This window comes from Pongo pygmaeus, chromosome 1, assembly GCF_028885625.2.
Source record: "Pongo pygmaeus isolate AG05252 chromosome 1, NHGRI_mPonPyg2-v2.0_pri, whole genome shotgun sequence".
In the NCBI taxonomy this organism is placed as follows: domain Eukaryota; kingdom Metazoa; phylum Chordata; class Mammalia; order Primates; family Hominidae; genus Pongo; species Pongo pygmaeus.
Genome location: NC_072373.2, coordinates 122886170 through 122911629, shown reverse-complemented (window position 1 = coordinate 122911629; position 25460 = coordinate 122886170). Strand labels below are relative to the sequence as shown.

At 33.2% G+C, this 25460-nt stretch overlaps 1 long non-coding RNA gene across 1 annotated transcript; it reads left to right on the top strand.

Annotated features, from left to right (window-relative positions):
• Positions 1 to 4552: 4552 nt before the first annotated feature.
• Positions 4553 to 24725, top strand: LOC129019307 (uncharacterized). Its single transcript, XR_008495607.1, has 3 exons — positions 4553 to 4673; positions 6524 to 7056; positions 24652 to 24725. It is a non-coding gene; the product is annotated as an uncharacterized LOC129019307 (long non-coding RNA).
• Positions 24726 to 25460: the final 735 nt, after the last annotated feature.

Here is a 25460-nt window from a genome sequence, read left to right as displayed (position 1 = left end):
CTTCTAGGAATTTTTCTGAAGATATAGCTCTAATATGAGAAATATATATGCAGAAGGTTTTTCACTGTTGCATTTTTTGTTACTACAAAATATTAAGAACAAAAAAACTAAACATAAAAATTAATTGAGTAAGCTATGTGTCATGCACCCAATGGAGTACCTGAATCTCTACAGAAGAATGAAGAGAAGCTCTATAAAGGGTTATAGGATGATTTTCAGTATGTATTATTAAGTTATAAAGCAATGAACAATGGTGTATGTATAATTTACTGTGTCTTGGATAAGAAAAAGTAGGAGGAGGCATATACATGTATTAGCTTATTTTTGCAAAAAGAAATACGGGATAATACACTCAACATTAATTTAATTGGCTACCACTAGGAAGTAAACAGGAATTGGATGGTAGGAAGCAGCTCTTCTCTCAAAATGGTCCTTTGTGTACTTTTGATTTTAAATACCACATTGTCATTTTATACATTCAAAAAACAAATCAAAATTAACTGACACAAACTAAACTTAAATACAAATAAACAAAAATAAGTTACACTGTGTATCAAATGGATTATATAACCACATCAGAAAAAATACAATCCAAATAATATTTTGTAAACATTACTTTGATTATATACCTTTAGTCTAAAGACAATGAGAATTGCAAAAAAGTCTTCAACTTTTATCTTGATAGCGGTATAGATGTATCAATTCTAAAACTATTTTGTGTGTATTTAATTTTGAGCCAATGAGTAAATATGTTGATCTTTTTGGGGGCCCTTACTTCTTACTATAGGAGAAGGAAACACAAACTGAGACTGTGAAAAGGCAAAAAAACCTCTGTGGTTGGAATTTTTTTAAAAAGTTTCAGTAGGTACTCATGACATTTTTAAAAAGGTAATAATAATCTATTTCTTGTTCATTTAAATAGCTCAGTAGCAATAAGTGTGCCTAGTGTCCAGATCTTGATTTCTACATACCCTTCTCCATTAACAGAAGCCAAGGATCCTGGTTCTAGGATCTGATCATTGATCCCAGAGCTCAGACAAAGAAAGTACTAATGAATTAATATGCAGTTTTACCTTCTAGGCTCAGACTACTTCTTTCCTTTTCCACTACTTGGATAATTAGGGTAGCTTTCTGACTTGTTTCCCTGCTTCTACTCATGCCCCGTATATTCCATTCTTAACAAAGCAGTCACAGTAATCCTATTAAAATGCAAGTTCAATCATGTCAATCATAAAGCCCCGGTGTATTTCCAGATCTGTTAGAGTAAAAGCCAAACTCCTTTGAGAACCTATAAATCTCTACAGAATCAGGTACCCCATTATTTCTCTAGCTCAGTTACTTCCAGACACATTGGCAACCCTTTTGCTTCTTAAACACATGAAGAGCACTCTAAACTCAAGTCCTTTGCACATACTGCTTTAGTTAACTTAGAATGCTCTTCCTGCAGATATCCACATGGCTCTCCCCTCTTTTCCATCATTTCTTTATTCAACCATCATTTTCTTAATGAAGTCCTTTTTGATTACTCTATCTAAAATCACTAACCCCAACACACTCCTTCCCATCCTTCTTCATCATTATATTTCTTCTCCTCTTTAGGTATCATTTTCTAAGGAATCATTTAACTTATATTTATTTTTAAACTACTACTTCATTAAGCAAGTAACAGTAACCAAACACAAAAGAAAATGTAAGCAAAACAAACCAAAAAAGCAAAATCAAATGCCATGTAAATGTACTTTATTATGCAATACACATTATATAATACCATATATAAATGGTATTAAAATAAAATGAATTCATGAGTTTATATAAAGAAAATATTATATAGATAAGGTGACAATGGAAGTATAAAATTGAGCTTGCGCTTGACTAAAAGGAACTAGGAGAAAAATAAAGAAGGTTGACGGTAAAGGAATACTACATTGAAGATTCACTTTCGCATCTTCAAAAAATTTGATAATTTTCAAAATGTGATCCTTAAAAGATATTAATTTTCAAGTAGATTGAAAATGATCCTATCAATATCCTTCTCACCCTTGAATCATCCAAACCATCATTACTATACCTTATGAAAAATAAAATAAAATAAACAAGGAAAAACAGAAAATAGTCACTTAGGCCAAAGACATTGAATGATCACTACTCTTTTGTAAGTATCCAACCTAGAAAATTAATTTAAATCAAAAATCTATAACTTTATAAATATTCTCTACATGGTTGATAAATTTTGTCAAAGCAAAAGGCATTTGCTGATGTTATGTCATTTTTTTTTCTCTTTGTAGGTCTGATCAACGCATTCTTTTTCTCACAACATTGATAAAAAATTAGGAATCATGTCACTACCTCCTCTGCACTTCTGTAGAATTTTAAACACTGATCTGGGAGAACTTTGGTAAAATACCTTTTGAAGGATGTGAGAGCACCTTATCACTCACTATGCAATTAATAATTTTTTTCTCTTTCAAGAAAAAAATTAAATTAAGGAAGTGTGATTATTACATACTATTATTAAGAGAGTTACTGTGTACATCTGCAAAACAGATTATACATATTGCAGATAACATTTGAACAATTCTAAGAATTCCCTTTTATTAAACAGTGAAGGAACTCCTGGGTAAAGCTCACTCAGTTGCTGTTATGAAGATGTGATGAGCTTGCATTATGGTGCACTATTTATGTCTCAGAAGTGATAAAATCAGGGCATATTTCTACCTATCCAGAAGTCATCCAGTCATGCACAGAGCTTGGCTGTGGTTGTGACAAAATACCTCTGTATCACTTCTCTACCTTCAAGTAAACTCTGCCAGCAAGAAATCTGGAATTGCTCGGATATATAACTGTGGCATAGGGCTGAAAATCAATGGCTGATATCTAAAGTTGTTAACGTCGTCTTATAGATAGAGAATGAGCATACAATACACTAACCTTTTTAATTGGCTTCTTTCTCTTAGTAGCCTAAAACTTCAAGTTTTTCTTTCAACAAAGAATAAGAATGATGGGTTTTTTTTTTGTTTTTTTTTTTTTGTTTTTTGAGACAGAGTCTCGCTCTGTCACCCAGGCTGGAGTGCAGTGGCGCGATCTCGGCTCACTGCAAGTTTCGCCTCCCGGGTTCACGCCATTCTCTTGCCTCAGCCTCCGGAGTAGCTGGGACTATAGGCACCCGCCAACATGCCTGGCTAATTTTTTTTTTTTTTTTTTTTTTTAACTAGAGATGGGGTTTCACCTGGTTAGCCAGGTTGGTCTTAATCTCCTGATCTTGTGATCTGCCCGTCTCGGCCTCCCAAAGCGCTGGGATTACAGGCGTGAGCCACGGCGCCCGGCCAAGAATGAGGTTTTGTCCAAAGAAGGAGTCATCTCTGATTTCAGCAGTTCTAAAACAATGAAAACTTGCATCATTATTATGGTTTATATCACACAGCATTACAATTATTTGGTTACTTAACCTGATTTCCACCAGCCTGTTATCAACTCAAAGAGAAGAATTTTATCTTATGAGCCTTTGTACTGTGCTTGACAAAATACTTAGTTCATGCATGGCACACAATAAATATTTTTAAGAGAATATACAAAATTAAGCTCATAAAATCTGTGAATGGCATAAAGCTAGGGATATGGGCAGCTCATACATTGAGTACAAAATCAATAATCCAAGTTATCTCTAAAATCAAGCTAAAATCTAATAAGTGGCATTTTCAAATCCTTTATTCAGACTTTTTAATAAAATATCCAAATACAGATCTGAAAGGAAATTGACAAAACTGCAATTCATAAAAAATACTCTCAGGAATTATAGTTCACGACATCAAAATGAACCAGTGTGAAACAGCCTCTTTGGAACTTAATGCAGGTTTGTGACTGTGGCCTAAAGACCCGGGGCCTGGTAACCCCAGGAACCAGCCCACCGTCACCATCAGAACTCATATACCAGGACGCAAGAAGTGTAAAGCTGTTCCTCCACTTTAAAAGGAAAATAGTATTTTTAGTTCTACAGGAGGAAGAAACTTGCTGTTGAAAAGATCTAGCTATGTCAAAGAAGCAAAGGTCAAAGCATATGCAGAGACATTGCAAAAAGCCCCAGAGGGAAGCAAAAAAAGGACAGGGAGGCACAGCTGCAACACATTAAAAATAGGAACAGGGATTCTCTGGTCAGAAAATAACTACCTCCTGATGGAGTTAGAATCTTTCCAAAAAGCAACATTCTGGAATCATCCAGGAGATTTCTGCAGTACAGAATGGCCTAGTAAAAACTAAAAGAATTGCAGATGAATTACAAAAATATATCAGAGAGCTGAGCAAACAAGTGATTCCATGGAACAAGCAGAATGAGCCTCTGTTATGTCTCTGCAAGAGTCTGAACTGTATCTGAATTAAACCAATACAAGAACCACCTTCTTGGAAGGGAAAAAAAAAAACTTGCCATGAAAGAAAATCTCCTGAAATCTGTTCAGAAGATGGAAGATTAAGCTAATGATTTGTGTGTGTGTGTGTGTGTGTGTGTTAGAAATCCACAGAACAGTAACTGCAAGAGAATTCCAGAACCCCCAAGCTCAGCTCAGTGGAAGGTAAGCAATTGGACAAAGCCATCTAAACCCAAAGCAATGGCTCGATGGAGTTCACCAAGGAGGATCTTGCTCTGATCTAAATATGCAGTGGAAATCTGATGTGATCTAGTGAGTCACTCAACCCCTATCTTCAATGCCTGTGACTCCTATCTTCACTCAATCTTGGAACGAACTTACTGTGTTCAATAGGCATCCTCTTATACTCTCATGTCTGACTGATTAGTCTCCAAACCGAGCAAGTGTTCTGACATTATGGAGGGGGAGCAGGGACAAGAGATAGCAGTGACCAATAGCTGGGTAGTACCCATGTGACTTTGAGCCACAAAAGGTTGGAAAATGCTTGAAATTTGGGGTGCTACTTTCAAAACTTTTCTCACCATCACTGCAGAGTGTAGTCAAGATGTTGTTTTAATAAAATCAGAAAGCCTTTGATGAGTCATATAAAGGTTTATGCATGTCCTTTATATGACTTAAACCTTAATCAACTGGATTTGCAGACTGCCATCCACGTCTACCAGAACAAAAACCTCCAATGCTTTATGGCACATTAAGGATTGACATTTTAAACTATTTCTAGAATTTGAGTGGCAATTTACCAGATTTTTTTTTCCAAAATAATACCTTCTACCACGATGCCTAGCTAAAGACTGATTAATTTGCCTCTTACTGGGCTTTTGGAGACGTGCTTGTCTCCAGCTTCTGAGGTTGAAGGTAACTTTCATCTTGACCAGTGTCAGTTAAGTAATTTTTATTCTTCAGGTGCTTCCTGACCATTAGACTGTCTGACTCTCCAGTGTGAGATTGACCTCATTTTTTGGTTCTAAGAGGGTCTTCCATCAGGGCGCACTGGCCTCGGTAACATGGCCCCTGATAATGGGGCTTTATTCAAAACCTTATTGAATTAATAGAGGCATCCTTCAAAGGAAATTCACATATGAAGATTGTTGCTAGAAGCTTACTTATCAAAGAAGTAAAATAACACAGGATATCAAATAATCTACAGTGGGTTTACTCATCACTGATTATTATGATCTGGTGTCTCACATTTGTTAGATTAAAGAACACACTAATTTCAGTAGCACTATTCTCAGCTTAGTAATTTTCTTTTTGTTATTATTTTCTAGGAAAAAAGCAAATGTATCTTTGAGTCAAGAATACAACTTTTTATACTACTGAAATTCAGTAGAAGAAATAAGTGCCAGACTTCCTAATCTAAATGTTTTCTTAAGCTGCATAAAAAAGATAGGCTTTTATTTTTTGACAACAATAAAAGAAGCGAAAGAAAGTAATGTTCAATTTGTTTCCAGCTGAGTGATAACCTCATGATGGTGTGTAATCCTGCCATATATACTGATACTTCTCTATTGTCTCACATGGTGGTGAAAACTATTTTGGCTTCTGTTTGTTTTTATTGAACTAAGTAACCATGAAAAACCAAATCCATCATTAAAACTTTTTAATTTTAATTTTTAGTAACATAGTTTATATAAATGTATGTACTGCTAAAAATATTTTAACATTTGATCATTTAATTGAATCTTCTACATTTCCATTACAAATGGTAACAGTCCATATTTCTGTTCTCTCAAATCTGTTTTATACCATGGAACTGGTATGTGGAATGAAGTTTGTTTTGAAAGGTAGAGAGGAAAAACAAAAATTATTGGAAACTTAGGGGCTACGGTAGATTCATGTCAACAGTGGAACTTGTCCTACTCTGCCTTGCACAGGACACTCTAATCAGTGATAATGGTGTTCCCCTGAGAACCAGGTACTATTTACTTAACTAACAAACAAAGGCACAGAAAATTTCTAAAGAGCATTGGCAAACTAGAGTAATTGGATGATGATCAACATAATGAGCAATGATTAAAGATGCTGAGAACATTATGTAGAAAAAGAAGAAAGAGAGATTATGCTTAATGAGATGATCTTCAAAATCCCCCTTTTTTCCCCAGGGCTGCTGCACCTCATCCACTAAAACCAAATCCTGGGAAAGATTTCTATGAGATGGTTTCTGTCATTCTTCCTAAACTGGGAGCTAAGTGATTAATATAGAGGAAAACCCACAGATAAACATATCTCTGCAAATGCGAATAAATACTAAACTGCTGGTAACCAACATCCCCACCCTTTAGCACTTCAGTCAAAGGCGCACTTCAAACAGAAGAATCTGAACCACAAATTTAGCCAAACAGTCTCTACTACCTTCAGAAAGGCTTCCAGAAGTTATTTTCCTCCCAGACCTCCTAGATTTCTAATTTCTCTATTCCTGCTAGGGGGGACACTACTACCCAATCTAGGAGTATCTTGGAAGATTCAAGTGGGAAACCATTCAGATCTGTCTCTTCCCCTCAGAGCATCAACATTTTAATGTCTCTACACAATGAAGGATTCACAAGGAAAGTCTCAAATCCCATAGCATTGCTTACAAGCAGCATGACAACAAGGATGAAGCCAGAGAGGCACCTATGGTACAAAATTTTAAAAGGTATTTATTCTCAAGTTCATACTATGAGGCTTTTTGTGTTCTGATCCTTCCCAGTCTCATCTCTTAGAATCCAGGCCTCACATACTATACGTATCCAAGTTTACTTAACAACTTTGTGGTTCCTAAATGACTATCAGAAACACCCTCCTCCCTTTATCTAAATCCTACTCTTCCTACAGCTGGCAAATTTGGGAAGAATTTCTGGAACACACTGCCTACACACAAAATTGAATTAGGAATCCTTACCCTCAGTATAACATTTATCACACAATATTTTTATATATATATATATTTTAAAGCAAATTTACTGAATCATAACTTACATTAAAATATGAGCCATGCATTTTAAGCAAACATAGTATATCTCTTCATTAATTTAGATATTTAATTTCTTTCAGCCATTTTATGTCATTTCCAGTATATAGTTCTTATATATATTTAATTAAATTTATTACTAGATGTTACACATTTTATGTCAATTTTACAACACATTCACATAGTACTTTTTAATTTAATCTTTTGCTTTTTCTTATATGCTTATTTATCCTTTTTTAATTGACAAGAAATAATTGTACATATTCATGGCGTACATAGTGATATTTCAATACATATAATGTGTAGTGATTAGATCAAAATAATTACCATATTCATCATCTCAAATATTTATCATTTCTTTGTGTTGGGAATGTTCACTATCCTCCTAGCTATTTGAAAGTATATGTTATTGTTAACTATAGACATCCTACAGTGGTATAGAACATCAGAATTTATTCCTCCTACCTAGCTGTAATTTTGTATCTTTCAACAAATCTCTTTTTATCCCTCTCTTCCTCCACCCTTCCAAGCCTCTAGTATCTTCTGTTCTACTTTTTGCTTCTATGAGATCCACCTTTTTTAGCTTCCACATATGAGTGAGAACATGCAGTGTTTAACTTTATGTTACTGGCTTATTTTACTTAACATATGTCCTCCAGTTTCATCCACATTGCCATAAATGATAAGATTTTATTCTTTTTTTATGGCTGGATAATATTCCATGTGTACATATACAAAATTTTCTTTACCCATTCATCTGTTTTTGGACACCCAGGTTAATTCCATATCTTGGCTATAGTGAAAAGTGCTGTAATAAACATGGGGGTACAGATGTCTCTTCAATGTAATGATTTCTTTTCCTTTGGATAAATTTCCAATGGTAGGATTTCTAGATCACATGGTAGTTACATTTGCAGTTTTTCTGAGGAACTTCCATGCTGTTCTTTGTAGTGGCAATACTGGTTTACATTCCAACCAACAGTGTGTAAGTGTTCCCTTTTCTCCACAACCTCCTTAGTATTTTTTATTTTTGTATCTTGATAGTAGCCATCCTAACTGGAGTAAGACAATAGCTTATTATAGTTTTGATTTGCATTTTGCTGATGATTAGTAATGCTAAAAATTTTTTCTTGTATTTATTGTTCATTTATATGTCTTCTTTTGAGAAATGTCTGTTCAGATTATTTGGCCATTTTTAAATTAAGTTGTTTACTTTTTGCTGTTGAGATGTGTCAGTTCCTTGTATATTCTGGATATTAGTCCCTTGTTGGATGAGTAGTTTGTAAATATTTTATCCCACTCTGCAGGTTGTCTTGAAATGTTTATTGTTTTCTTTGCTGCACAGACCATTTCAGTTAGACATAACCATTTTTGTTTATTTTGGCTTTTGTTGCCTGAGCTTTTGAGGTCTTATTTATAAAATCTTTTCCCAGACCAATGTTCTGAACTATTTCCCTTTTTTATTTTAGTATTTCTATTGTTTCAAGTATTACATTTAGGTCTTTGATGCATTTTGAGTTGATTTCTGTATAGGGTGAGAGATGGGGGTCTAGTTTCATTTTTCTGCATATGGATATCCAGTTTTCCCAGCACCGTTTTATTGAAGAGATTGTTCTTCCTCAATGAAAGTTCTTATAACTTTCATAAAAAAATCAGTTGACTGTAAATATGTGGATTCATTTCTGGGTTCTCTATTTTGTTCCACTGGTCTATGTATCTGTTGTTATGCCAATACCATGCTGTTTTGGTTATTACAGCTTTGTAGTATATTTTGAGGTCAAGTAGTATGATACCTGCAGCTCTGTTCTTTTTGCTCAGGATTGCTTTGGTTATTTGGGGTATTTTGTTGTTCAATATAAATTTTGGGTTTATTTTCTGTTTCTATAAAGAATGTTATTGGCATTTTGATAAGGATTGCATTGAATCTGTAGATTGCTTTAGGTAGTATTGTTATTTTAACAATATTAATTCTTTCAATTCATGAACATGGGATGTCTTTCCATTTGTTAGTTCCCTCTTCAATGTCTCTTTCTCTTTTTTTTTTTTTTTTGAGACAGAGTCTCCCTGTTTCACCCAGGCTGGAGTGCAGTAGCATGATCTCAGCAAACTGCAATCTCCGCCTCCCAAGTTCAAATGATTCTCCTGCCTTAGCCTCCCGAGTAGCTGGGATTACAGGCACCACCATCACGCCTGGCTAATTTTTTTTTTTTTTTTTTTTGTAATTTCAGTAGAGACAGGGTTTTACTAGGTTGGCCAGGCTGGTCTTGAACTCCTGACCACAAGTGATCCACCTGCCTCAGCCTCCCAAAGTGCTGGGATTACAGGTGTGAGCCACTGCTCCCAGCCTCTTCAATTTCTTTCATCAGTGTTTTGTAGTTTTCCTTGTAAAGGTCTTTCACCTCCTCGATTAAATTTATTCCTAGGTACTATACTTTTATAGCTGCTATGAATGTGATTGCCTTCTTGACTCTTTTTCAGCTAGTTTGTTGTTAATGTATTAAAAACACTACTGATTTTGTATATTAATTTCGTGCACTGCCACTTTACTGAATTCACGTATCAGTTCTAACAGTTTTTTGGTAGAGTCTTCAGGTTTTTCTATACATACTATCATGTTGTCTTCAGGGAAAATATAATTTCCTCCTTTCCAATTTGGATGTGTTTTACTTTTTCTCTTGCCTAATTTCTTAGCTATGACTTCCATTACTATGTTGAAAAGGATTGGTGAGAGTGGGGATCCTTGTTTTATTTTCCTTCCAGTTGGAGGAAAACCTGAAAACTTTCCATGCAGTAGGATGTTAGCTGAACAGAATGTGTCATATATGGTCTTTATTATGTTAAGATATTTTCCTTCTATGCCTAATTCATTTGGAATTTTTATCATGAAGAGATGTTGAATTTTATCAAAAGCTTTTTCTTCACATATTGAGAAAATTATATAATTTTTGTCCCTCATTCTATTGATGTAATATATGATGTTAATGGATCCATGGGTCTAATTGATCTATATGTATCCCTATTGATCATAGTGTATTATTTTTTGATGTGTTGTTGGATTCAGTTTGCTAGTATTTTGTTGAGAATTTTTTTTCTGTATTCATCACTGATATTAGCCTGTAGTTTCTTTTTTTAAATTGTGTCCTTGTCTGGCTTTGGTATCAGGGTTATGCTGGCCTTGTAGATGGCAATTTTATTTTTTAAATTATTTATTGCTAATATAGAGAAATATAATAGCTTTTTCTATATTGATTTAGTATCTTGTGATCTTGCTAAATTCACTTTTTAGTCCTACTTGTTTTTTTATAGATTCTTAGGATCTTCTATATGCATAATCATGTCATTGACAAAGACACATTTACCTATTTATTTCCAAACATATGTCTCTTATTTCTCTTACTTTTCTTATTACACTGGCTTGAACTTCCATTAAAATGTAGACGAGGAACATGAGAGAAATTGTAATCTTTTTTCCCAACCTTAGAGCTATTAAATATGATGTCAGATGAAGGTTTTGGATATACTCTTTTTCAGTTTGAATAAGTTTTTATTTATTCCTGTCCTCTTAATAGCTCTTTAAATTATTTAGTACTGAGTTTTGTTAAATTAGTTTTCTTTGCATATTGAAATTATTATATAGTTTAACTCCTTTGTTGTATTAATATGACAAAATACATTGATTGATACTCAAATTATAAAACAACTTTGCATTCCAGAGATAAATCTTATTTACTAATGATGTATTACATTTTGTGTTTATTGCTGGATTTAATTATGATAATATTTTGTTAAGGATTTTGCATTTGTATTCATAAAGTATATTCATGTGTAATTTTACATGCATTCTGTAATGCCAGTACCATAAAATGAGTTTGGAATTATTTCTCCTTTCAGTATTTGTGAATTTTCAAACAATAGCTAGTATTTCTTTTTTTAAATGATTGTCTAGAGTTCACAAGCAAAGCTATTCTGGATTGTATTTTTCTTCATGGGAAAGTTTTTAATTATATATTTAATTTCTTTCATATATATGGCTATAAAAATTTTCCTTCTTATTAATTCAATTTTTGTAATTTGTACCATTCATGAAATGTATCTATCCTATCTAAAGTAATCAATTTCTTGGCATTTATCCATATCATATTATAACATTCCCCCTTTTAATGCCTGTAGAGTCTGCAGCAATACTTCTGTCATTTTTGAAATTGGTAACTTGTGTCTTTTTTTTTTCCTGTTCAATGTAGCTTGATTGCCATTTTTTGATAATTTCAAGGAAAAATATTTTTATTTAAGTTTTTCTACTGCATTTTAATCTTTTTATTGCTTTCTGCCTTATTAATACCTTGTAATTATTACCATCTAATTATTTTATTGTACTAATTTATCTTTATTGTTTTTATTATTACTTTCTACTTTCTTTGAGTATAATTTTTGGTAGCATTTAAGAAACAAGCTTAGACTTTACTTTAGACACTTTTTTCTAAAATATGCATGTAAGAGAATAAATTTCTCTTCATGTACACCTAAATTTTGATATGTTATGTTTTTCATTGTCACTCAATTAGAAATGTTTTCTAAATCTTCATGTAATTTCTACTTGACCTGTGGGCACTTTGACCTGTCTAGTCTAGTTGGTTGATGTTTGTTGATATGTGTTTTTCTTCTACCAGTTACTGAGAGAAGATTCTAGAAATTTATAGCTATAATTGTCAATTTGTCTATATCTCTTTCAGTTGTGCTAGTTTTTCTTTCATGTATATTAGACTACTTGATATTTGTCCCACATATCAATGAGACCTTTTATGACAGTTTGGTTTCTTTCTCTATGTGTTTCAATTCAAGTAATTTCTATTAATATATCTTTAAGATTTGTGTTAGTCTGTTCTCACTCTGCTATAAGGAAATACCTGAAATGAAATAATTTATTTTAAAAAAAGATTTTAAATTTGCTCACAGTTCTGCCAGCTATACAGGAAGCATGGCTGGGAAGGTCTCAGGAAACTGTCAATCATAACAGAAGGGAAATCAGGCATGTCTTACATGGGCAAAGCAGGAGAAAAGAGAGAGAAGGGGAAGTGCTACACACTTTTAAACAACCAGATCTTGTTAAGAACTCACGATCATGAGAAAAGCAAGGGGGAAATTCACCCCCCACCATGATGCAATCACCTCCCATCAGGTCCCTCCTCCAACACTAAGGATTACAATTAGACATGAGATTTGGGCAGAGACACAAATCCAAACCATATCAAGATTATTAATTATTTCCTCCACAGTTTCTAATCTACTATTAACACAACTCATTAAAATTTTCACTTCATTTATTGCATTTACAATTCTTAATCATTTCATTATGCTTCAGAGTTTCAGTTTGTAGCTTAATTATGTTTATGTTTTCCTTTAAATTTTTTCATACATTTTTAATCACCATCTTAAAGTCATTGTCTGATAATTCTATCATTTGCCATTTCTGCATCTGTTTCCATTGACAGATTTTTCTCCTTGTAATGGGACACATTTTTCTGCTTTTTCTCTTGTTTTTAAATCAAATTCTGGATAATGTACATTTTGTGTTTATAAATTGTTGAAATTTTTTTAAAATATAAAGAATGTTGGATTTCCAATGTTGGGTGCATTTATATTTATAATTATTATGTTCTTTTAATAAACATCATATCACCTAAATATGTAAAGCAAATATTAAAAGAATTAACAGGAGAACTAGACAGTAATACAATAACAGTAAATGACTTTAATACTCCAATTTCAACACCAGAGATATCATCCAGACAGAAAATCAATAAATAGTGGACTTGAATAACAGTATAGGCCAAATAGATCTAACTGATATATATATACATACATATATAAACATATATATACACACATATATACATACATATATACACACATATATACATATATACACACACATACACACACACACACACATATATATAGAACATCCCATCCAATAACAGTGAAATACGCATTCTTTTAAAGCATACAAAAAACATTCTTCAGGATAGATCATATGTTAAGCCACAAAACAAATCTTCACAAATGTAACAGTCATCTCAAATATCTTTACTAATCATATTGGTAAAATCTAGAAATCAGTAACAGGAGGGATTTTGGAAAATAGACTAAAATGTGAAAATTAAAAACAACACACTCTTGAACAACGGTTGCATCGAAGAAAAAAATTTGTTGTTGTTGTTGTTGTTGTTGAGACAGAGTGTCCCTCTGTCGCCCAGGCTGGAGTGCAGTGGCTTGATCTCTGCTCACTGCAACTTCCACCTCCTGTGTTCAAGCAATTCTCCTGCCTCAGCCTCCTGAGTAGCTGGGATTATAGGCGTGTGCCACAACGCCCGGCTAATTTATTTTTTTGTATTTTTAGTAGAGACGGGATTTCAGCATGTTGGTCAGGCTGGTCTCAAACTCCTGACCTTGAGATCCACTCATCTCGGCCTCACAAAGTGCTGCAATTACAGGCGTGAGCCACCACTCCCAGCCAAAAAAAAAAAAAAAAAATCTAAAAGGAAATTAAAAAGAAGTATCTTCAGAAAAACAAAAGTGGAAATTACAACATACTGAAACTTAGGGAATGCAACTAAAGGAGTACTAACGTGGAAGTTTCTAGCAATAAAAGCCTACATTAAGAAAAAATTACTTCAAATAACTCAACTTCACACCTCAAGGAACTAGAAAAAGAAAAGTAAATATTCCAAGGGCAGAAGAAGGGAGGAAATAATAAAAATAAGAGTAAACATAGATAAAATAATAGACTAGAAAAGCAATAGAAAAGGTCAATGAACCTAAAAATTTGGTTGAAAATATAAATAAAATTGGCAAGCATTCAGTTTTGCTAGCCAAGAAAAAAAGAGGGAACTCAAATAAAATTATAAATGAAAGGTGAACCATTATAATTAATATCACAGAAATACAAAGGATCACAAGAGATTATTATGAACAATTATAATAATTATACACCAACAAATTGGATAACGTAGAGAAAAATAATAAATTCCTGGAAATACACAGTCTACCAAGATTGAATCATAAAGAAAATAAAAATCTGAACAGACCAATAACAAATAGAGTTATTGAATCAGTAATCAAAAGCCACCCAACAACAACAACAAAGCTCAGGACTAGATGACTTCATTGGTGAATTCTACTAAGCATTTAAAGAAGAATTAATGCCAATCCTTCAAACCGTTCCAAAAAGTTGAAGAGAACAGAACACTGCCAAACTAATTTTAGGAGTCCAGAATTACCCTCATACCGAATCCAGATAGGGACACTAAGAAAAGAAAGTTACAGGCCAATATATCTGATGAACATAGATGCAAAAACCCTCAACAAAAATTACTAGCAAACCAAATGCGATTCACATTAAAAAGATCATACATCATGATCAAGATTCATCCTTAGGATGTGAAAATAATTCAACTTGTGCAAATTAATAAATGTGATACACCACATTAACAAAATGAATAATAAAACTTATTATGTTAATAGATGCAGAAAAAGCATTTGACAAAATTCAACCTCCTTTCATAATAAAACCTCACAACAAATTAAATAGAGAAGAAATATACCTCAACACAATAAAGGCCATATTTAGCAAACCTATAGCAAACTTATACTCAATGTTGAAAAGTTAAAAACTTTTACTATAACATCAGAACATAGAAAAGGATTCTCACTTTCGCCACTTGTATTTAAAATAGTACTAGAAGTCTTGGCCAGAGCAATTAGACAATAAAAATAAATAAAACGTATTCAAATTGGAAGAGAACAAGTAAAATTGTCTCTACAGATGACATAATCTCATATATAGAAAACCCTGAAGACTTCACCAAAAAAATTTTAGAATGAATAAAGTACTTTGGTAAATTTTTAGGATACAAAATCAACACACAAAAATTACCTGGGTTTCTATACACTAAAAAATATGTATTCAAAAAAGAAATTAAGAAAACAATTCAATTTACAATAACACCAAAAAGAATAAAATACTTAGAAATAAATTTAAACGAAGAGGTGAAAGATCTGTACACTGAAAAGACATTGAGGAAAGAAATTAAAGACACAAATAAATGAAAATATATCTTCTTTTCATGGATTGGAAGAATAATTTTGTAAAAATGTATATATTACCCAAAGTGATCTACAGATTCAATGCAATCTCTATAAAAATTCCAATGACATTTTTCATAGAAATAGAAAAAAATATTAAAATTTATATGGAACCACAAAAGACCCTGAATAGCCAAAGCAAGCATGAGCAAGAACAAAGCTGAAGGCATCACACTCCCTGATTTCAAACTATATTACAAAGCTATAGTAATCAAAACAACATGGTACTGACATAAAAACAGATACATAGACCAATGGAGCAGAGCAAAGAATCCAGACATATACCCATACATACATGTTCAACTAATCTTTGACATGAGTGCCAAGATTACAATGGGAAGATAGTCTCTTTAATAAATGTTGTTGGGAAAATTGGATATTAACATGAAAAAGAATGAAATTGGAGCCTTGTCTTACACCATATACAAAAATTAGCTCCAAATGGATTAAAGACTTAAATGTAAGATTCAAAATATAAAACTTCTTGAAGAAAACAGAAATAGAAAACTCCTTGAATTTTTAATGCATTGATTTTTTTATATATGACAACAAAAGCAAAAATAAACAAATGGAAATATATCAAACTAAAATGCACCTGTATAGCAAAGAATAAAATTCAAAACAATGAAAAGACAACCTATGAAATGAACTAAAATATTTCAAAATTGTATATTTGATAAGGGTTAAATGAGGAATTGACACAATTGCAAAAAAAAAAAAACAAAAAAAAAACCTATTCTTAAAAATAGGCAAAGAACCTGAACAAACCTTTTTTTTCAAAGACATAAAAATGTTGAGCATATACATGAAAAGGTGCTCAGTATCACTAACCATCAGGAAAATGCAAATCAAAACCCCAACGAGATATCACTTCACATCTGTTAGGAAGGTTATTATCAAAAACATAAGAGACAACAAGTGTTAATGAAAATGTAGAGTAAAGGTAAATCTTGTACACTGTTGGTGGAAATGTAAACTAGTAGAAGAATTATAGAAAACAGTATGAAGTTTCTGCAAAACTTTAAAAATAAAACTACTGTATGATCTAGCAATTCTATTTCTAGGTATATATCCAAAGGAAATGAAATCAGTATCTTGAAAAGATAAATGCACATTCAAATTCATTGTAGTATTATTCACAATAGCCAAGATATTGAAACAATCTAAGTTTCCATTAATGGGTGAATAGATAAAGAAAACAGTATGTATTTACATATGTATAAATAAATAAATACACACATATACAAAAAATGGAATATTATCCAGCCATAAGAAAGAAGGAAATCCTGACATTTGTGACCTGGAGGATATTATGCTAAATGAAATAAGCCACACACAGAAAGAGAAATATTGCACAATCTCACCTATATGTGGAATTAAACAAAGAATCATAGAAGCAGAGAGTAGAATGGTGGTTGCCAAAGGCTGGTAGGGTTGGTGGGGGAGTTGGGAGAAATGGGGAGTATTGGTCAAAGTGTTAATACATTGTAAGATAAATACATTCTGAAGATATAAGATACAGAATGAGTGATAATGAAGGTGTTCATTAATTTTTTAAAAATAATGTTGGGCTTTGTTCTAACAGACACTTACATAACTTGCAGGCTGGCTTAATTATTTAGAGACCCCTTCATAAGCTTTTTTAAGGTGGGACTAGAGTAGATTTTCCTCTAAGCCTGCTTTAGCCCTACCACCATTCTGGGGTGTCTACTAAGTGCTCTGTGGTTCACCCTCCATTTTGCATGATTGGGACTCAAATGTCTCACAGAAATACATAAGCTCTGCAGATTGCTCGGCTTACAACTTCAAGTTTTTCTTTGTTCTACATCATTGAGTTGTACTCTATGCATATGCAGGTTAGTAGTCAGCTAAAAACTCAAAGGCCTATACACATATTTCTAGGACTATTTTTCTATGTAGATTCCAGATTTCGACCACCTCAGATTCCTCAAACTCTAATCTCTGTCTCTTCAAGTCAGAGAGTCTACTATACTTTGCTTAGATTCCCCTTTCTCTACCACAGTACAGAAAATGCCTACAAAAAGAAAGCTGGGACAAACATAGGACTCACCTCATTTGTTTCCCTTCTCCAAAGGATCACATTGCTGAGATGCCAGCTGTCCAATGCCTGAAAAGAGCTGTTTAATATATCTGGTCCATTTTTCCAGTTATTTATGGCAGGAAGGCAAGTCTGGTACCAGTTGGCTAGAAGTGGGAGTCTATCACACTGTATTTTAATTGCTCATTTTTGTGTAGTAGGAATCTCAGTTTGAGCACAGGCTACATGCAGGGCTGAACTTCAGGCATGTTTGAGGTATTAGTTTTTCTCATTGTACTGTAACAAATTAACACAAATTTAGTAACTCTAAACAACACAAATTTATTCTCTTAGAATTCTGGAAGTCAGAAGTCTGAAATGAGTCTTGCAGGGCTAAAATCAAAGTGTTGGCAGCACAGTTCCTTCTGGAGGCTCTAGACAGAATCCTTTCCTTGTCTCTCCCAGCTTCTCAAGGCTGCCCACATTCTTTGGCTCACAGCCATGTCACTCCAATCTCTGCTTCTGTTGTGACATCACATTCTTCATACTTTCAAACTCCTACTTCCCTTTTATAAGGACACTGTGTTTACATTGGAACCACCTAGATAATCCAGGATAATTTACCCATCTCAAGAACCTAATTGCACATGCAAAGTCCTTTTGCCATATAAAATAACATATTCACCTGACAGTCAGGGCTTGGACATCTTTGAGGAACAATTTTTTAGCCTATTACATTTGGCAATCTGTGTAAAAATCACACAAGAATCTATTTATGTGAAGATTTTGGATTTTAAATTAAGCAGGAAGGGAGAAATTGTATGAATTGGCCATGGGAGTGAGCTAACAGAGAAGACTGTATTTGTCAGGTTCTCCACAGAAACAGAAACAATAGGATGGAGACAGAAGAATATGAGAGAAGAAAGTGAGCAAGAGAAAAAGATTTATTTTAAAAAATTAGTGCACATAATTTTAGAGGCTGGCAAGTTCAAAATATGCAGAGCAGCCTGGCAGCCTGGGAATTCCAGCAGGAGTTAATGCTGCAGGCTTAAGTTGAAGGCAGTTGGGAGGCAGAATGCTTTCCTCTTCTGAGGACCTCAGCCCTCAGTCTTTTATCTTAAGGTCTTCATCTGATTGGATGAGGCCAACCCACATTACGGAGAGTAATGTGATTTATTCAGTCTACTGATTTAAATCTCAAAAACACATTCAAATACATTGACAGTAACTTCTGGACTGCTGCTTGAACAGCAGCTGAGCACCATACGCTGAATTGTCTGTCCATCCACCGAATTACCTAAGGAAAGGAGTTGCTATAGACAGAAAGTAGAGTTATCTACATAAGAAATTTAAGACATATTTTCATAGAGTAAAGTATAACACTGACATGAGGAGTCTGAAGTGAATATAAAGTCATTTTGGTACCTTAAGCATTTGGAGGCCTTGAGAACATTGGGACATAAATTTTGGTGTGGACTTTCACATTCTTTTAGTAAGATGAATCTCTTTTAAATAGCTTATCTAACTAAGAATATCAATGAAAAGGAGCCCAGGTATGAGATAAAGCCAGTGCTGAGAGGTTGATTCCTGAACAGATGTGAAACAGCCCCTGAAAACTCTCAATTACTTGAGGGAGATTCTGAAAGTTCCTAGGTGTCCTTTGCAGATTGCAGGAAATAACAAAAAAAAAATATTAATATACTGTAAATATTAAAATGATCCAATCTATATCTGTACAGTGAAAATGCCTAAGAAAATTCAAGTTACTGTTATTTGTCCCACCATTAAGCAGGAAGCTATTTGATTATTGTCTGTTCTTACTCACCACTGTATCTTAGTGGTAATTCATAAATATGTGTTGAATGAATGAGTTAGTCAGTGAATTAGTAAGAAGAGAATAAGGTAAGAGAGAAGAAAATGAAAACAACTAAAGTCATTATAAATGGTGAGAAGTTTGATGGTAAGTTATATTCAGCTTTTGGTATACTCTCATATTTCCCAGCCTCACAATTATTGTCATGCAAGATGCCAAGGAACACATGGAAAATGGCACCACACACAAAGTGATATGCATCAGAGTTCTTGCATTTAAATATAAAAGCATAGAAAATCACTGTCGAATTCTAGCATGTCGGTGTGTCTGGTTGAAAGGGATAGCAGACTGAATCTTGTCATTATCTCCTGCTGTGCATCAGAAGCTATATACCCATTGTAGAGTCCGGTCACTTCTCAAGCATGTGGTTCTGGGAGCTTCCTTTAAGATAATAGCAGGTGTTTTGTTTTTAAGCACCAGGAAAAAAAACAATTTTAAATAGTTAAGTTGATGATACTTTTAAGAGAGAAACTGCATAGAAGAAAGTAAAGTGGTCCAATATCTTTGTTTGTGGGGATTATATATATTCAGGGAATTGAAAAATACAAGAAGACACAAAATGCATGTGACAGATAAGAGAGGAACCAGGAGAGTTCGTATAAGAAAAAATAGGAAGAGAAAGGGTTTTAAGAAGAAGGAGGAAGAAATGGAAAGGGTTGAATGCTGCAGAAAGATTAGAGAGGATGATGAATTAGAAATGTGTTTACTATTTAATCAAGAAAGTGTACTAACAGATAATGTAATGTCCCCAAGGAGATGGAAGGAGAATGATGTAAAGCAGGTAGAAAGGTTATCTTTGGACAAATCATAGGCAGGAGGAAGTGATGGAAGTCTGGGAATTAATGTATAAAGATCCCATTGAAGCAGGAAATTGATAGAGAAGGTAAAAGAACTTCACACTGGTAACTTGAAATAAAAGAAAGAATGAGAGAATATGCTGAAAGTGAAGAAGTTGCAAAGAAATCTGTTGAATCAGCTGTCATAATATGAAATGCTGTTATTAGAGCATGTCTTCTCAGATTCCAAGTCTGCTAATGAGAGTAGGCTGTGGCATAGTTTTAACTATGGGGTAGAAGTAAAGGAATACAGATTTCTAAAATATATCAGTAGGAGAAATTAATCGTAGGAGGTTCCACAGTGACATTTCAGGTTTTGGGATTGCCATCAAATGTATTCATTCATCCATCAATCCAATTCAGTACGTATTCACTGACTAGTTGAGTAGTTACTTCAAACCTAATGATATGTTAGAATGATGAGCAAAAGTAGACATAACCTCTAACCTTATAAGGCTTCTTTATGTGAAAGGGGAATGGGGGAACAGGATATTAATAATAATGGCATAAATGAATGTAAAACATTAACATTTATAAGTTCTTTAAGGAAATGTGAGAGTGATGTATGGGAAGATAAAGCCAGGGGTTTTGAAGAGTCAGAGAAATCATTTAATAAAAAGACTGTATCAATTCTCTGCCATTTCTTTCAGGAGACAGGAGCAGAGGAAATACTTTCTCATGAATTCTTTGAGACTAGTATTTCCATAATATCAAAACCAGACTAAGACAATGCAAGAAATAAAACTAGATAACAGTATCTCTCATGATAGACACATAGATAGATCCAAAAATCTTCACAAATTATTAGCAAATCAAATTCAATAATATGTAAACAGAATTATATATCATAATGAAGTGGAACTGATCCCAGGTATGAAACCTGGTTCAACATTCAAAAATTAGTTAATGTAATTTTATCACCTCAACAGGCTGAAGAAGTAAAACACGGGATCATATCAATAGATACAGAAAAAAATCAATTGACAAAATCCAACATCCATTCACAGTAAAAATTATCAGTAAATTAGGAAGAGAGGAAATCATCTTCAAATTGATTGAGAACATCTATAAAAAACCTATAGCTAACATCACACTTAATGGTGGCAAACTCAAAGCTTTCCCACTAAAATCAGGAACAAGGGAAGGATGTCCCATTTCCCTCTTATTCTTCAATACGCTATTGGAAGTTCTAGATAATTCAAAGAGTCAACAAGAAAAGAAAAGTGAAACAAGAAATAAAATTGTTCACAGATGACATGGTTATCCATGTAGAAAATCTGAAGGAATTTACAAAAATAGTAAATAAAACTAGAATCAATAAATGATTACAGTAAGGTTGCAGGATATAAGGTCAGTATGCAAAAGTCAACCACTTCCCTGTATACCAGCAATAAAAAAGTAGAATTTGAAATTAGGAAACAATGCTATTTATATTAATAGTGTCTAAAAAATAACATACAAGAAGCACATGAAAAAACTCTAAATCTCTTAATTATAAAACTAAATAAATGGAGAGAGAGCTCATATTTATAGATAGAAGACAATATTATCAACATGTCAGTTCTTCCCAGCTTATTTCTAGATTAAATGCAATCCCAATGAAAATTCACAGAAAGTTATTTTGTGGATATTGACAAATGCCCCTTAAGTTTATATGGAGAGGCAAAAGACCCTCCATAGCTAACAAAATATTGAAGGAGAACAAATTTGGAGGACTAATACAACTGGATTTCAAGACTTACTATAGAGCTACAGTAATCAAGGCAGTGTGATATTGGAGAATCGATTAATTGATCTATGGAATAAAAAAAGAAAGCCCAGAAATGGACTCAAATAAATATAATCAGCTAATCTTTGACAAAGGGTTAAAGGCAATACAATGGAGAAAAAAGTATTTTCAACAAATGGAAATGGAACAATTAAGAAGCCACATGCAAAAAAAAAAAAAAAAGAGAGGGAGAATTTAGACACAGATCTTATGACCTTCTCAAAAACTCAAAATGGATTGCAGATCTTAATATAATATGCAGAACTATAAACTCCAAAAAGATAACATAGGAGAAAATGTAGATGTCACTGATTTTGATGATGACTTTGTAGATACAATGCCAAAGGCACAATCTGTGGAAGAATGGTAAACTGGACTTCATTAAAATTAAAATGTTCTGCTCTGTGAGAGGCAGTCAAGATAATAAAAAATTCAAAAAAATGAGCTACAGACTAGGAGAAAATATTGCAGAAGACACATCTATTGGACAAAGGACTTGTCAAAAATATTCAAAGAACTCTTAAAACTCAACGAGAAGGGAAAAAAAAACACTGATTTTAAAAAAAAGACTTAACAGGCTGGGTGCAGTAGCTCATGTTTGTAATCCCAGGACTTTGAGAGGCCAAGGAAGCAGAATCTCTTGAGCTCAGGAGTTTGAGACCCACCTGGGCAAAATAGTGCATCCTTGTCTCTACTAAAAATCAAAAATTTAGCCAGGCATGGTGGCATGTGCCTGCAGTCCCAGCTACTGAGGAGGCTGTGGTGAGAGGATCACTTACGCCTAGGAAGATCGCTTGATAACCAGGAGGTCAAGGCTGTGGTAAGCTGTGATTACACCACTGCACTCCAGCCTGGGCAATAGAGCAAAATTCTGTCTCAAAAAAATTATATATATATTATATATATATAAATATAATATATATATTACATATATAATATATAGTATATATTATATATAAATATTATATATATTACATATATAATATATACTATATATAATATAGTATATATTATATATAAATATAATATATATATTACATATATAATATATAGTATATATTATATATAAATATAATATATATATTACATATATAATATATAGTATATATTATATATAAAAATAAATATATATAATATATAAAAATTATATAAATATATAATATATATAAAATTCTGCTCTGTGAGAGGCAGAATTATATAAAAATCATATATTTATAAAATATATATATAAAATATATATTACATATATATGGTGGGTATATATATATATACCTTAACAGACATCACCAGAGCAGCTATGCAGATGGCAAATAAGCATATGAAAAGATGTTCCACATCATTTGTTATCAGGAAAATGTAAATTGAAACAAGAATAAGATACCACTACACATCTATTAGAATGACCAAAACCCAGAAACACTGACAACACCAAATGCTAGTGAGGATGAGGAGCATCAGGAACTGTCATTCATTGCTGGTAAGAATGCAAATGGTACAGCCACTTGGGAAGGCAGGTTGGCAGTTTCTTATAAAACTAAACATATTCTTACCACATAATCCAGCAATTGCACTACTTGATATGTACTTGAAGGAGTTGAAAAAGTATGTCCACACAAAAACCTGCACTTTATAGCAGGTTTATTTATAATTGCCAAAACTTAGAAGCAACCCCAAATATCCTTCATTAATCCAACCAGAGAAATATAAGTTAGGACTAAAAATTGATCTATCTAGCTGTGGAAAGACAAGAAGTAAGCTTTAAATATATATTACCACATGAAAGAAGCCAATCTGAAAGGCTACATATGTATGATTCCAACTATACGACATGCTGAAAAGGCAAAACTATGAAGGTAGCAAAAAGATCAGTGGTTGATAGGATTTTAGGGAATGTAGAAAGGTTACTTCAGGCAGTGAAACTACTCTGTATGATACATTTGTGCAGACCCATAGGATATACAACACCAAGAATGAATCCTAATGGAAAATATGTGTGCTGAGTGATAATGATATGTCAACGTTGGTCATCAGTTGTAACAAATGCACCACTCTGGTTGGGAATGTTGATAACAGGGGAGGCTATCTATGTGTAGGGACAGAGGATATATGGAAAATGTCTCAATTTTGTTATGAACCTAAAGCTACTCTAAAATAATAAAATATATCAAATAAATTTTCTAAAAATGTTATTGGGGACTTCTTACATGATGAGGCTATAGAGGTAGATAGGAGTCAAATCAGTCCAGGTCATAGGGAAATTTTGTCATAAATCAGAAGATAACAAATAGAAACTAGCTTGATCAGATTTACATTTTTGAAAAGGTCATTCTGTCTGCAATGTGAAGATTAATGTGGAGGGGGTGCCACAATAAATGGAATTTAGACCAATGGAAAAGTTATTGCAGGAAAGAGGTGATTGTAAATTAGAAAAGGTAGTGATGACAAGAAGAGTAAGTGCATAAGAGATATTTAGAAGCAAAGTCAAAAATCTTGTTGATGCATTGAACATTTCATATGTGACCCTCACTTGATTAGTAGACAAGTTGATGATTATTACATCTGTGTGTGTATGGATGCTATAGTCATATTTACATGCTAACAAACTACTACCAATAAATTACAGCATGAATTTTCCTCAACGTTAAGAAGAGATGCAATGTTCATAATGAGGAAGAAGTCTTCTGATTTTCTAAATAGGTAGGTATCAGGGTATTATTTGAATTTGACAACAAAATTCACAGATTATGTAACTTGCTTTGCACTGTCATTGAGTCTGCAAGCTAGTGAACAATGTGATCATTTATTCTAAAAGGAGTAAGCACCCAACCAAATCAGAGAGCTGAGTAATGGCTCCAGTAATATTCTCATCAGAACTCATTCTGGCATCAAACTAAGTTCCCCAGACAAATTACTAAGTTTTACACATAAATTTTTTCTTCTCCATATTTCTCTCAGCCAAAGCTTTATTCCAACTTACTTTAAATTTCTTTCCTGTTTTTCTTTTCTTCCATAAAATAAATGCCAGTACTTTCACCTCAAAGTGACTTCTCCATTTTATTGTCTTTTAAGAAATTCTCCTCATCTCCAATAGTCTATTTTGGTACTGAGAATGAAGTTAGGAAAAAAAAAATCATTTTAGATTTTAAGCTCTCCGAGAGAACTTTGCCTACCTTTTTTCTCCACAATATCGCTGAAACGTATTCTAATGCTGGGGATATTATCAGTATTTAATAAATTATTGTTGAATAAATAATAAATAAATTACTGAATGAAGTTAACATAAGTGTCATTTTCTCATATCAACCTTCCCCAATCCCTTATAATAGGTCATGTCCCCTATTAATCACCTTTTAGTCCCCATTCTTCTCCTTCACGGCACCACTCACCTTTGTAATTAAGTTATAAACTGGGTAATTGGTTGTTTAATTTATA